Below are 13,755 nucleotides of genomic sequence, written 5' to 3' on the forward strand. Positions count from 1 at the left end.
TTAAAACAATAACTGGAACTATTTTAAAAGATAACAATACAATAAATACCTATAACTATAACTAACAAAACAATATAATAAACAACATATAATATGGAGTCCAAAAGAAGTATTGTAGTTAATCTGCAAAACAAAAAAGAAAATTAGTTTGCAGTGTGCCTGAAATGCTTCTACTGGCATTGTACATGCAGACTATGGTACACCCTTTTTATCAATTTTTGCAGTTTGAGATATGACGTCCTATCTCTGTTATTCATCTCCTACTTTCTCCTATCAAATTCTCCTGTAAAGACGTTAACAGCAATGAAAGGGAACATTTTCTGCATATTTTTAATAAAGCATTTGACACAATGCATAGTGACACCGTATTTATTGAATGTTTTGAAATGAATTTTCACAAGTCTTAAAAAAGTTGAATGCAAGAAAAGTTACTTGCATATATGCGACAATTCCTAGGCAATTATAATAAGAACAAAGTGAACTAGTATGGGAAGAGGGAGGACATTCAAGGCAAAAACTATTAAAATTATATAATGTTTATTAAACAACAAAAAATTATACAATTAATATTCAAATACACCATAATCATTATGATATAAAATACACATAAATGTTAAAACTAAAATATAACAAAAATAGACAATAATCAATAGAAAATTAATCTACAATAAAGAGTGGCAAGATAATATTCCGACGCGCGTTTCGGCGTGTACAACAACGCCTTCTTCAGGAGCCACACAAATTTCTGTAACATATAACAAAGGAGAAATTATACAAATATAGTAAAACATAAAATTATTGTACACAATTTAAAACCAAATAACAATCAATTTGCAAGAATGTCCTCCATGATTAGTTTACTAGGCCCTAATAATGTGATTAATAAGTAAAACAATGATTTTCACTAAGGAGAAACCATGTATAAAGACAGAAAACATGATATTGTAATACATAATTAGGTCATGGTCTGCCGCACAGTAACACAAGGAATTAGTCATAGGATTCCTATAGATGACAATATATTCAGCATTATGGATAAAAGCTAACTTACTTAGGAAAAGGTGACGAAATACATGTATATATCTGGCCTTGTAATTCTAAGGTGTCAAGCAAATTACTAATAAGAGATTATTTTAACTAATAGGTGACTCCACTATCGAACTAAGGATAGAACTCATCTCTCAGAAAACCTTGCTGCATAACGTATAGGTCCTTTTACATATCCAGTGAGAGACCCTAGATAGATGTATTTCGTCACCTTTTCCTAAGTAAGTTAGCTTTTATCCATAATGCTGAATATATGGTTTTCTGTCTTTATACATGACTTCTTATGCATAGGTGTAATGAAATACCATCTATATAAGCCACATGCCACATTCCCTTGTGTGGCGAAATTACAGATTATCTGACGTTGTTATGTATTGTAATATTATGTTTGTTGATGTTTTATCTGGTTTCTCCTTAGTGAAAATCATTGTTTTACTTATTAATCACATTATTAGGGCCTAGTAAATTAATCATGGAGGACATTCTTGCAAATTGATTGTTATTTGTTTTTAAATTGTGTACAATAATTTTATGTTTTACTATATTTATATAATTTCTCCTTTGTTATATGTTACAGAAATTTGTGTGGCTCCTGAAGAAGGCGTTGTTGTACACGCCGAAACGCGCGTCGGAATATTATCTTGCCACTCTTTATTGTAGATTAATTTTCTATTGATTATTGTCTATTTTTGGTATATTTTAGTTTTAACGTTTATGTGTATTTTATATCGTAATGATTATGGTGTATTTGAATAATAATTGTATAATTTTTGGTTGTTTAATAAACATTATATAATTTTAATAGTTTTTGCCTTGAATGTCCTCCCTCTTCCCATACTAGTTCCCTTTGTTCTTATTATAATTGCCTAGGAATTGTCGCATATATATTATTTCCCTCTCCTAGGAATTTTTTATCACTGTTCAGGGGGTCCTTGTTTTTCACATAAGAAAAGTTACTTGCCGCATATGCAAGACGGCTTTCAAGAGGAGACCCCAATAAAGAGCACTGGTGTGGAACTGCAATTATGCGGAAGAACTTGCAGACTAAGAATCCGGTCGACTTTGCAAGGAAAGAGTTAAGGAGATTGAGAGAGGCTCCTCCTGCTTAATGAGGAGGCCCAAGTACCAGTAGAGCAACACCGTCAACCTCTACTGCACAGCCTAATATTTGTCCCAATTTGGAACCCTTTATGAAAAAAAGTAAGAAGGTTGGGAGCTCCGTAAGACATCTTAATACCTAATCATCCTTTAGTTATATAGAGATCTTCCCCGTATCAGATTTATCCGTACAAGTGTGAATTTGAGATTATCTGCCACCGAAAACCCCTCAAGTACTTATATTATCGTTACTTTTTAACTTCATCGAGTAGTCGTATTGTGAGTATTTACCTTACAGTTGTCTGTTAAAAATTTCTGACTCTCTCTGGCTTCATACAACTAGTTCATGCCATATTTGAGACATTGGTGAAATGAACTGGAACAGGAGGATATACTTTCTTTAATGTTGGTAACTTTCTGCTGACTTATGTAACATTGTGGTAACTGAAAAAAGAGTTAAAAATGTATATGTTGTACATATGTCCAAGCTTAATTTTAATGTTCATAAAAACAATTGTTCTCAATAGGATTGGGGATGAAAATTAATCATCAGAGGTTATATTTGGACAGCAAAATAGGAAATAGTATTGCATTATACAAATGTTAGGCCGAGATTGGTCCCTCACTTCATTCACAAACTCCTGGGCTTGATCTGATAGAACCCTTTTTGGACTTCCATGATCTACAAATTCAGAAATAAATAGCAAGGAAAAATAAAAGACAAGATTACAAAAAAAACAACACATTTTTACTTTGTATCTGAAGTACAGGCTGAAAACGTGTAACGAGCATTAAAATGAGAAATGGGTTTCAGAAAGGAACGTCTATAAGACTATCACAATGCAGATTTATATTTTAGAAAAATATTTATAGAAGCAAGAAAAATTATAACTCATACATTGTTTAATTTTAAATCACATACTTGGGCAATAAAATCGGGAGAACATGCATTTTTTATGTTTGGTTGATTTCAGAATGCCTACGAATTCTAGTAAAACATGACAATAAGTTATCCGTCTGCAAACACATGAAATACACAAGTGCTTATCTCAGAATGGTTTTCGATCATGAAATGTTGAAGACAAACCTTATAACTCCATTAGAACCATTGCAATTTTCAGCTGATAACATATGGAGAGCAGTCAGTGGATCTGGTGTGTCGAGTTGTTCACCACCACGTGTATCGGCAGGACAACTTGTTGCGATCAGTACGTCTCATGGTTGAGATATCTGTATAATGAGATAGAACAGGGGGCAAATGAAGTTTAAGGTTATTAAAAAACATGGAGAGCGTGCTAAAATACAGCATTGACCAATCAATTACATGTGTAGTGCATGGGGAGGAAGCAGCACGTGACGCACTACTTAAAAAATTATATGCGGAGCGATTAAGTGATTTGCCCAGAAACATCGCCTTCCAAGGCAAAATATTTAAGTTATAAGAGCTGGAAACCGTGCTTAAATACACTTTTGCAGAAAACATTACTTTTGTAATGCAAGGGGCACGGGACGCACTACTTACATGAGAAAAACTACATTGTATTCACTTGAACAGCATGTAGCACACTGCTGTAGGAGCGGCCACGTGGCGCTTGGCAAATTAAACCAACGCACCAGGATTATGTGATTTGCACAGAAACAAAAGTCAACTTTAACGATATAAAAAAGCAAGAAAGCGTGGTTAAAAATAGCATTGCCAAATCGAACATAAATTTGCATTTACGCAGTATTTAAAGATTGTTCAGATTAATTAACTTAATTACTCTTAAAAAATGTGCTCACCTATGAAGAAGTGGATATGTACACTCTCAATGGCTGTGACTGCGGAATAGGAAAAGTTCAGGAAGGTTGGCAGCTTATAAATGCTTTGCAGAAAGATGATTGGTTGAGCATGATGTCACTGGGTGTGAGAGCTGTGATTGGGCATGTTGTAATTGAGCATGTGCAAATAAAATGAAATACGTTAGGGGTACATAGCCAGACGGTGGAACATATTGTGCGCATGCGTAACATTAACACGCATGCGCTACCACAAACATGCATGCGCAAAGTGAAGGCAACTCCTACGGGGTACATACATAGATGGAGTTCGGATGTCCCTGTGGTCTTGAAGTGGCTTCAGGAGGGGGGCTTTGCAGCCCTCCTCCATAAAATAATAATACATAATTAGCCATGCCCGGAATTGGGCACGGGAGGGGGGCCACGGGGCCCACTCCCATAAAAAAACTTGAATACGTATACCCCGCTTTTTGTTATCGTACCATAAGCGCGCCCTTCCGATCAAGCACTGAAGGCTAATTCAAAACTAGAAACTGTTGGCAGCCATTTTATGTCTCGGTACAAGGGAGGCTGAAGAAGCGTGTGGAATGGGTGTTTAAAATGTGAAAAGGGGGAGGGTAGACACACCCTGATCCTCTAGGTCTCCTCAGGGGGTCCCACAAGGTCTCCCAGGTCCCCTATTTTTTTCTTTTTTGGGGGAAAATCGCAAGGTGCGCGTATGATCCGCGCATTCTAGCGATATTTCTTTTTTTTTAAAAAGTGGGCTTCCGCGCATCGTTGGTAATTTGCATTCTTTCAACTCTTTAGAGGAGATGCAACAGTGCTGTATCCAGGATCCACCACTGAGTAAGAGAAGGTAACGATAACACTATTTACCTGCTAAGTGAATTTCTACCCATAGGATAACAGTGATGTACTTTTTAAGAAAGTTAAAGAAAATTATTAAAAAAATAACCTCAGATAATCTCTTGTCTTAACATTTATATTAAATATATATAAATGAGTTTTTCAACATTGAAAAAGTCGCGGAAGTCGCGCACACACCGCGTCTGATATATATATTACTTCACGCAATACCGCGCGTCCGTCACATCGCGTTATACGTACATCTTGCGTATGCGCAAGGCGTCACGTACAAGTCGCATAGCAACCACGTGGGAAAAGCTGTACCAGTCGCACACCCTTTGCGGATCCTAGACAGCGACCCTAAAATGGCGGACATGTTTCGCGCAGTAAATGAGTAGGTGTTCATAGGGTACACAACTGCAAAAAAAAGAAAAAAATAATACAAATAATTCGAGTATATTATAAACAATATAAAATAATGAAAAAATAAATATTTTATGTAGAAAATATTATAAAAAAATGTGTAATGTAATTTAAAAAATAACATCTATAAATAAAAAGATTTAAAAAATGTAGTTAGAAAATATAATTTTTTTTTTTACAAATTAGCATTTAAAAAATCTTTGAAATTTACTGAAAAAACCATAGGTTTGAGACATGTTATAGTTAGAAATTAGCATTTAAAAAACCTTTGAGATTCACTGAAAAAAACATAGGTTTCAGATAAGTTCTAGTTAGGAGTTAGCATTTAAAAAACCTTAGAAATTCACAAAAAAAACATAGGTTTCAGGGGTGTTATAGTTAGCTGGACATTTCACTCATATAAAACCATTGAAATTCCCCCGTTATAGTTAGTTATACTAACTGTAACTCGCGCGCCCGCAATCCACTGCTGATGATGTCACATATTACATCATTCATGACATGGTCAGTGACATCACTGATGACATCTCAAATGACATCACTGATGACATAATCCATGTAACAAGCTGATACACCAGATCATACAGTAGCATAATCTTTTAACACACATTATAAAATATGAAGTACCATATTTGAAACATTGACACACCAGTACAAGTTTCTAGAAACCCACTCCGTGATTTTTACATCTACACACACATCTAAACACTTACCTATAGATTCACTCATACATGCTTACAAAGATCAATAGAACACTATTAAATATATTTATATACCTACATCAACAATAAACACTAGCACATATCCTATTCCTTTATGCAGACATCCTACTCACTTATGCAAACAATTGATCAATTACTTAGCTATACACTTATACAAACACCACTTTATTAATTCATATAGATAGTAACTCATACTTAGTGTGTTATAAAGTCAGTATTACAGTATAAAGTTATCCATACATCACTCATACAATCACTGAGTATTATGTATACTTATTTATATACAACTACTGTCACATACACTGCCTTTTATATTTTTAGTTTGTTGGACATATATCATTGAGAAATATATTTACTCATCACCACACCCATAAAGAGATTCACTCACCAAAACAACTGTTTCCACATACAGTCTTAACCTCATATACTTACTAAATCAACTATTTACACATCTTTCCACAGTCACACACCCCCCACCCAACCACACACACATTCATTCAATATCCCATACAAATACTCATTCAACTAATTAATAACTAATGTAGACTTTCACATAGGTAGTACCCAACTTATGTAGTAGTTTACACAACAAGAGATAGAGTGATACAGGTATTCATACAGTTTAATCACTATCCCATATATTTAGTGACACACTTAAAATTCCTCACTTAGACAGTCAATCACATTGGTACTAAATCCTCCATTCACACACTTATACATCCACTCAGTCTTCAAGGCAGATTGCTATATATATATATATATATATATAATACATATTAAAATAAAAAAACAAACTTCTTTCACTGAATAATGTCATCAGTGATGCCATCAGTGATGTCACTGACCATGTCATGAATGATGTAATATGTGACATCATCAGCAGTGGAATGCGGGTGCGCGAGTTGTTGTTAGTACAACTAACTATAACAGGGGAATTTCAATGGTTTTATACGAGTGAAATCTCCAGCTAACACCCCTGAAACCTATGTTTTTTTCAGTGAAGATATATATATATATGTAACCAAAAACGCCCAGAAGCTTGAGGCCGCACAGCACTGCAGGTGAGTAACAACTCTACTTAAACCAAGCAGGCAGCTTAACATCCCTTTGAAGTCCATGGCCTGACGTGTTTCGATGCCGCTGTTTGCATCTCCTCAGAGGCCGTGTCAGCGGAGGTGATTTGTGGCTACCGCACCTGCTTGGTTAAAATACAGTTGTTACTCACCTGCAGTGCTGTGCGGCCTCAAGCTTCTGGGCATTTTTGGTTACATGTTATGCGGCGGTTCCAGGCCGCAGAGGGATCGCACTGCCCGCAACCAATGAGCATTAGGAGAGAGGAAGCTTCCTCTTTCTGAAGCTGCAGGGAACCTTTAATGAAGCGGGCAGAGTTTAATCCAAGGCTCAATGGAGGGCCGAGAAGAATTGTCCATAATTAGCTGCAGCGGAAGTAACCCACTAGAGGGCGTCAATTGGCAAAATGAGACCTCAAATCCCAGCCTGCATTTAAAAATGAACTGCCACCAAAGGAGGAGCACTGAAAACACCCTATTACGGAAACACGCAGGGGAGATGCGGTAGCCACTAATCACCTCCGCTGACACGGCCTCTGAGGAGATGCATACAGCGGCATCGAAACGCGTCAGGCCATGGACTTTAAAGGGATGTTAAGCTGCCTGCTTGGTTTAAATAGAGTTGTTACTCACCTGCAGTGCTGTGCGGCCTCAAGCTTCTGGGTGTTTTTGGTTACATGTTATGCGGCGATTCCAGGCCGCAGATGGATCGCACTGCCCGCAACCAATGGGCATTAGGAGGGAGGAAGCTTCCTCTTTCTGAAGCAGCAGGGAATCTTTAATGAATCCGGCAGAGTCTCATCCAAGGCTCAATGGAGGGCCGAGAAAAATTGTCCATAATTAGCTGCAGCGGAGGTAACCCACTAGAGGGCGTTAATTGGCAAAATGAGACCTCAAATACCAGTGTGCTTTAAAAAATGAACTGCCACCAAAGGAGGAGCACTGAGAGCCCCCTATTACGGAAACACGCAGGGGAGATGCGGTAGCCACAAATCACCTCCGCTGACACGGCCTCTGAGAAGATGCAAGCAGCAGCATCGAAACGTGTCAGGCCATGGACTTCAAAGGGATGTTAAGCTGCCTGCTTGGTTTAAATAGAGTTGTTACTCACCTGTAGTGCTGTGCGGCCTCAAGCTTCTGGGCATTTTTGGTTACATATATATATATATATATATATATATATAACATCAAAAGTTGTTCACTAAGGAGACGCCACTGCCAGGGAGTTGAAACACCATTTATTGCAGGGTTAACAGCGCGGCAGAACAACGATTCCTCCCTTCTTTGTAATCCGCCCAACGCGTTTCAAACAGCTTGTGTCCTTGTTCACGGGCAACTGAAGGAAGAACAGAGCGGCCGTACAGTGGAACACCTGTTAATTAGTACAAGTCCTGCCCCAGTGAGCGGATGCCTGGAGGCATGCTGGTACTTGTGGTCCCTCCATCAGAATAACACCCCAGTGGGTGCCGCAATGTTCCTTCACAATAATTGAAAAATAAGTTCCCAAGTGGGTCAGGGAGGTTCAGAACATCACTGCCATGCTGCCAATCATAACACCTTACAATACGGCTCCCTGTTCCAAAGAGTCTGAACCTTCAAACTCAGGATCCACACTGCTCGCAGCCGGGTGCCTCCGCAGCCTGAACAAAGCCACAACATATCCAACATCAAACGTCGTTCCCTAAGGAGACGCCACTGCCAGGGAGTTGAAACATCATTTATTGCAGGGTTAACAGCGCGGCAGAACAACGATTCCTCCCTTCTTTGTAATCCTCCCATCGCGTTTCAAACAGCTTGTGTCCTTGTTCACGGGCAACTGAAGGAAGAACAGAGCGGCCATACTGAGGAACACCTGTTAATTGGTTGGATGCCTGGAGGCATGCTGGTACTTGTGGTCCCTCCATCAAAATAACACCCCAGTGGGTGCCGCAATGTTCCTTCACAATAATTGAAAAATAAGTTCCCAAGTGGGTCAGGGAGGTTCTGAACATCACTGTTGTGCTTTTTTTAAATACAATTGTGGGATGCACGTAGGATACACGTATCCCATGGGCAATGTAGTTAAATATAATGGGGGGCCAAGAGGGGCCCCCAGCCCTGGGGACCGCCACCCCCGGGGCTTTTTTTTTAATAATAATGGGGGCCCAGGGGGAACCCCCACCCCCGGGGCTTTAACATTATGTATGTGGGGGGACTTAGGCCCCCCCGCAGCCCCGGGGACCGCCACTCCCCAGGAGATCTTTTTTTTAAAAAAATAAAAAAATGTGTGGGGGGCTTAAGCCCCTCCCACATGTCCCGGGGACGGCCACCTCCCCGGGGCACTACATTTTTAAATTGGGGGGTCCGTGATGGACCCCCCAGCCCGGAGGACCACCACCCCCCGAGGATTTTAAATGTTGGGAGTGGGGCCGCGCGGCCCCCCTCCTGGAGCCTCACCACCCCCCAGGGCCGAGGCCTGCAATGTCCCGGGACACTGTAGTTTGCTATGGTAGGGCACCTGCTCTCTCTTCCAAAAACCAAAGACTATTGCTTTTCTACATGGGGAGCAGCATGTTATCTGCTCCCCATGCAGAAAAGCAATGCCGGCTCCCGCAGGACGCAGGGAGCTGGCAGGGACTGTGGGGGGGATTGGGGACCCCCCCACGGTCCCTAACGAGAGGCCAGGCCCCGGGGGATGGGGTCCCCGGGGCCAGAAGTGGCCCAGGAGGGGGGCCAGGCAGCCCCCCTTTACAACAAATGTTTAAAAAAGATGAGGCAGAGCCCCGGGGATGGGGTCCCCACGGCCTAAAAGAAGCCTCAGGAGGTGAGCCACGCAGCCCCCTTTGATTTTTTTATAAAAAAAAAAAATAGGGGGCAAGCCCTGGGGGATGGGGTCCCCAGGGCATAAACAAAAGAAAAGAAAAACACGGCATTGCGCCGGAGGCCACGACCCCTTCATGCAGCACTCTGCAAACGTGCCCCTTGTCCCGTCAATTCATCACAATGGGTTTTGCCTATTGTTTTGTTAAAAGCAATGGAGAGCTTAGGCTCTGTGAGATCTGTTAATCGATACATTTTGGTAGACTGTCATCCTTTGACCAAGGTTCATGAATTGTTGACAAAAGTGCATGGTGCAAATTTCTTTTCTACTTTTGATCTTAAGCAGCCTATCATCAGGTTGAGTTAACAGCTGAATCAAGACATATAGTAAGTAAGTAAGTAAGCTTTATTTCGATATATAAAAACATATCATAAAAGTAGCACGTCACAATTTAACAATAAACAGTAAAACAACTTACAGTACATTTATACATAAAAGGAAGCTGACCATTAGGCTAACGACATATAAAAAGCAAGGGAGACCTCATTGAAGCATCAGTTTTTTTAAGGTTCTTATGCGCCAGGCCCATCCCAAGAACTTTGCCATACAGATTGAGTAGAAAGGTCTTGTATCTGAAAGCAATATTCGCAAAGCTTCAAGATGAGAGCGGGTACCTAGGCTCCTAAACAGGGGCTTCAACCATCTCCGCCTGGGAGCTAGATAGGCTCGACACTCAAATAAGAAGTGGGCCACAGATTCTGTTTTTAGCTCACAAAAAGGGCAGACGGAAACAGTTTGCAGTGGTGGTTTCCAAGTAGAGGTGAACTGGCACAACGGTAGGACCCCAACCCTGAATCTAAAATATAAAGCCCTATCATAAGAGTTATATATCAGGTCCAGGTAGGCTTCTCTAGAGGGGTTACATTTAACCGTCAGGAAGTTGGCAACAGTTTTTGGGTGGTTTGGTTTACCCATCCGCTCGCTATCGACCCAGGCCCAATATACCTTCTTTAATTCTTGTTTGGGAAGTGCAGTTTGATTTTCCCAATGGCATCCTAAACCCAACAGGGTAAGTGCCTTCTTTACCTCTCTAAGCCAGGGAATCTTATGCCAGCCAGGGAGGGACAATACATCCTTTAGGGCTTCCGCATAGCTTCGGAGTTCAGGGACATTCCAAATTCTGGACCACAGTAGCAAAGGGCGTAATTTAGCTTGGTCACAGATAGGGCGAGTACCGGTGTCTAACAAGATTGGAATGGTGGGAGTACTTTGGGGTAACCTCATCAGATCTTTAAGGAATTTATTTTCTAGGTGGGCCAGAGTGTCCACTCTCTGGGTTCCCCAAAGTTCTGCACCGTACAACGCTGCACTAACCACCCTAGCCCTATAGATGTCAAGCAGTGCCCCAATCGGTTTTGTAGTGGAGGCACGTTGTTCTTTAAGGAGAGCGCCAACAACCCTTTTGTGGGATAGGAACACTTTCTGGTGGTGGGCCTTCCAGTTCATGCTGTCACAAAGGCGTATCCCTAGGTAGTCAAATTCTTGGACCCGCTCTAATGGGACGGAGTCTAGGGTGGGGGGTTTTACAGCTTTCTTTGGGGGGTTCAGAACAAGGAATTTGGTCTTACCGATATTTATTGCTAAGCCCTTAGAATCGCAGAAGACTTTAAAGCTGGTGAGTAGCGCTTGTATGCCTACAGGTGTCTTCGAGATCAGGAGGGTGTCATCGGCGAACAGGAGTGTCGGGATTTTCCTTCCAGCCAGGGATGGTGCGTCTGCAGGATGTTGTAGAAGGTGCTCCACCACTCCGTTCACGTACAACGAAAACAGAGTGGGGGCAAGCACGCACCCCTGGCGCACACCCCTGTCGACTGGGATACACGGTGTTTTTTCTCCCTGAACACCCCATCTGATTTGGGCGAAGTTGTTAGCGTGGAATTTTATCAGCAAAGCCAGAAGGTAGGGGGGTAGGCCTAGACCGTCAAGAACTTCCCATAATAGTGCTCGGGGAACCAGATCGAATGCAGTTTTCAAGTCTATAAAGACTAAATATAAACTGCCTCCTCCTAGCACCACTACCTTCCAGTAGAGCATTAGGAGGCGGAAGGTCTGCTCTACGGTACCTGTCCCTGTTCTGAACCCCGCTTGAAGATCGGATAAAATCTGATTATCGTCCACCCACTCCAGAATCCTACCCAGTACTACTTTCCCCGCCACCTTCTGTGTTGTATCTAACAAACTGATGGGACGGTAATTTGCTGGGTCCTCTCTACTACCTTTCTTGAAAACAGGGACAACTTCAGCGCCCCTCCAGGAATCGGGTAGGGGTCCCCCCAATGTAGCCTCATTGAGTAATTCTGCAATTAGTCTGCTCCAAAATGGGGGATTGTTTTTTATCAAGTCGCCCGGAATCCCATCCGGGCCTGCCGCTTTGTTTGGAACTATACAACTGATTGCCTTCTCCACTTCTGCACAAGAAAATGCATCTTCATTTGGTGGTAGAAAAATGGAGCTGGACCGTAATAGGGGGTCTGGTTGAATGGTCCCTGTTTGTACTGAGTACAAGTTCGAAAAATGGGTAAACCAGACAGTGCCCGGGATATTACAGGTCAGTTGATGATCTAAGGGCTTCTCTCTTGACCTTAGCAAGTCCCAAAACCCCTTTGCATCTTTCTTTGTGCTCGCCTCCGTTAGGTCAGACCAGAAATTGAAATCATGTGACCGCTTGGCCTCAGACACTGATTTCCTGTATAGATTCCTTGCAGACCTGATAGCGGCTTGGTCTCTCCCTTTTACAGCAGCCACGAGTTCACTCTTTGCTTTCCGGCAAGTCGCTGTGAACCACTTTCTATTTAGTCTCGAGGCGCATTTATCTGAACTTCTAGTTTTGGGTTTAAGAATAGTAAATAGTCCACTTAGTGCTGATATTGTCTCTAAAAATAGAGTTAAATATTTCTTGCTTTCCCCCTTTCTGGGGCCAAACTTGGATTCAGCCTGTAATAGAATATTTTTGGCTTGCGTCATCCGTGCCTCATCTGCTGCGATTCTAGCCCATTTGAGACGTCTCCCACAGTTTGAGGGAATAATCTCACACGATGATTTCCATAACTGATTCAACATATCCTTGGAGCCCATGTGCCAGGGGTCAGAAATAGTTACAACAAGAGGGTTGTGGTCACTATCACAATTTGCTATTACCTCCATGTCCTGGTGATATGACCAAAGGTTGTAGTTGAACATAACAAAGTCAATTCTGGAGGTGTGGCCCGTCCTGTTGTATGTGTGAGCACCCATGGGATCTGACCTAGAGCGCCCATTCGTTGCTCTCAAGTTATACTCCATACAGAGGGCATTTATATCAATCGCCCGTTGTGACCATTTCGGAATCGGGTCGAGATTGAGGATCGGGATTCCCCTCCTGTTATCCTCATCGTTGGTATCCAGGATATCTTCCATGGCTAGGGGCTCAAAACAGCAGTTAAAATCACCTGCCAACAGAACTAGAGAGTCGGTGTTACAGGCGGTCAGATTATTATTTAAGCATATTAAAGTAGAAGATCCACCGTTCCTGATGTCCCTTAAATAGATATTAAACAGTTCTAATTTCCTTCCCCCTTTATGTTGGACTGTTAGCCATTGGAGGTCAGGAGATTCAGTGACTCTTTGGACAACACTGAGATCCAAAGCTATGTTAATCCAGATTAGGAGACCACCTGACGGGCGTCCTTTGGAACCTTGTTGGTGAACAGCCGGAACATAAAAGGTCGAAAATCCCACTCTATGTCTGGGTTCCTGGCACCATGTTTCCTGAAGCAAACAAATGTCGTAAGGTGCCAGGAAAGTGTTCCATTCTGGGTTATCCAGGTTACGTTCCAGGCCAGCCACATTCCAGCTTAAGATCTTTAGTGAATCATCACCAGATGAAAAGATTTTAGGAACATGAGAAGGGAGGGTCGAATTCCCTTCATCC

The sequence above is a fragment of the Lissotriton helveticus genome, chromosome 2_1, assembly GCF_964261635.1.
Source record: "Lissotriton helveticus chromosome 2_1, aLisHel1.1, whole genome shotgun sequence".
Taxonomy (NCBI): Eukaryota; Metazoa; Chordata; class Amphibia; order Caudata; family Salamandridae; genus Lissotriton; species Lissotriton helveticus.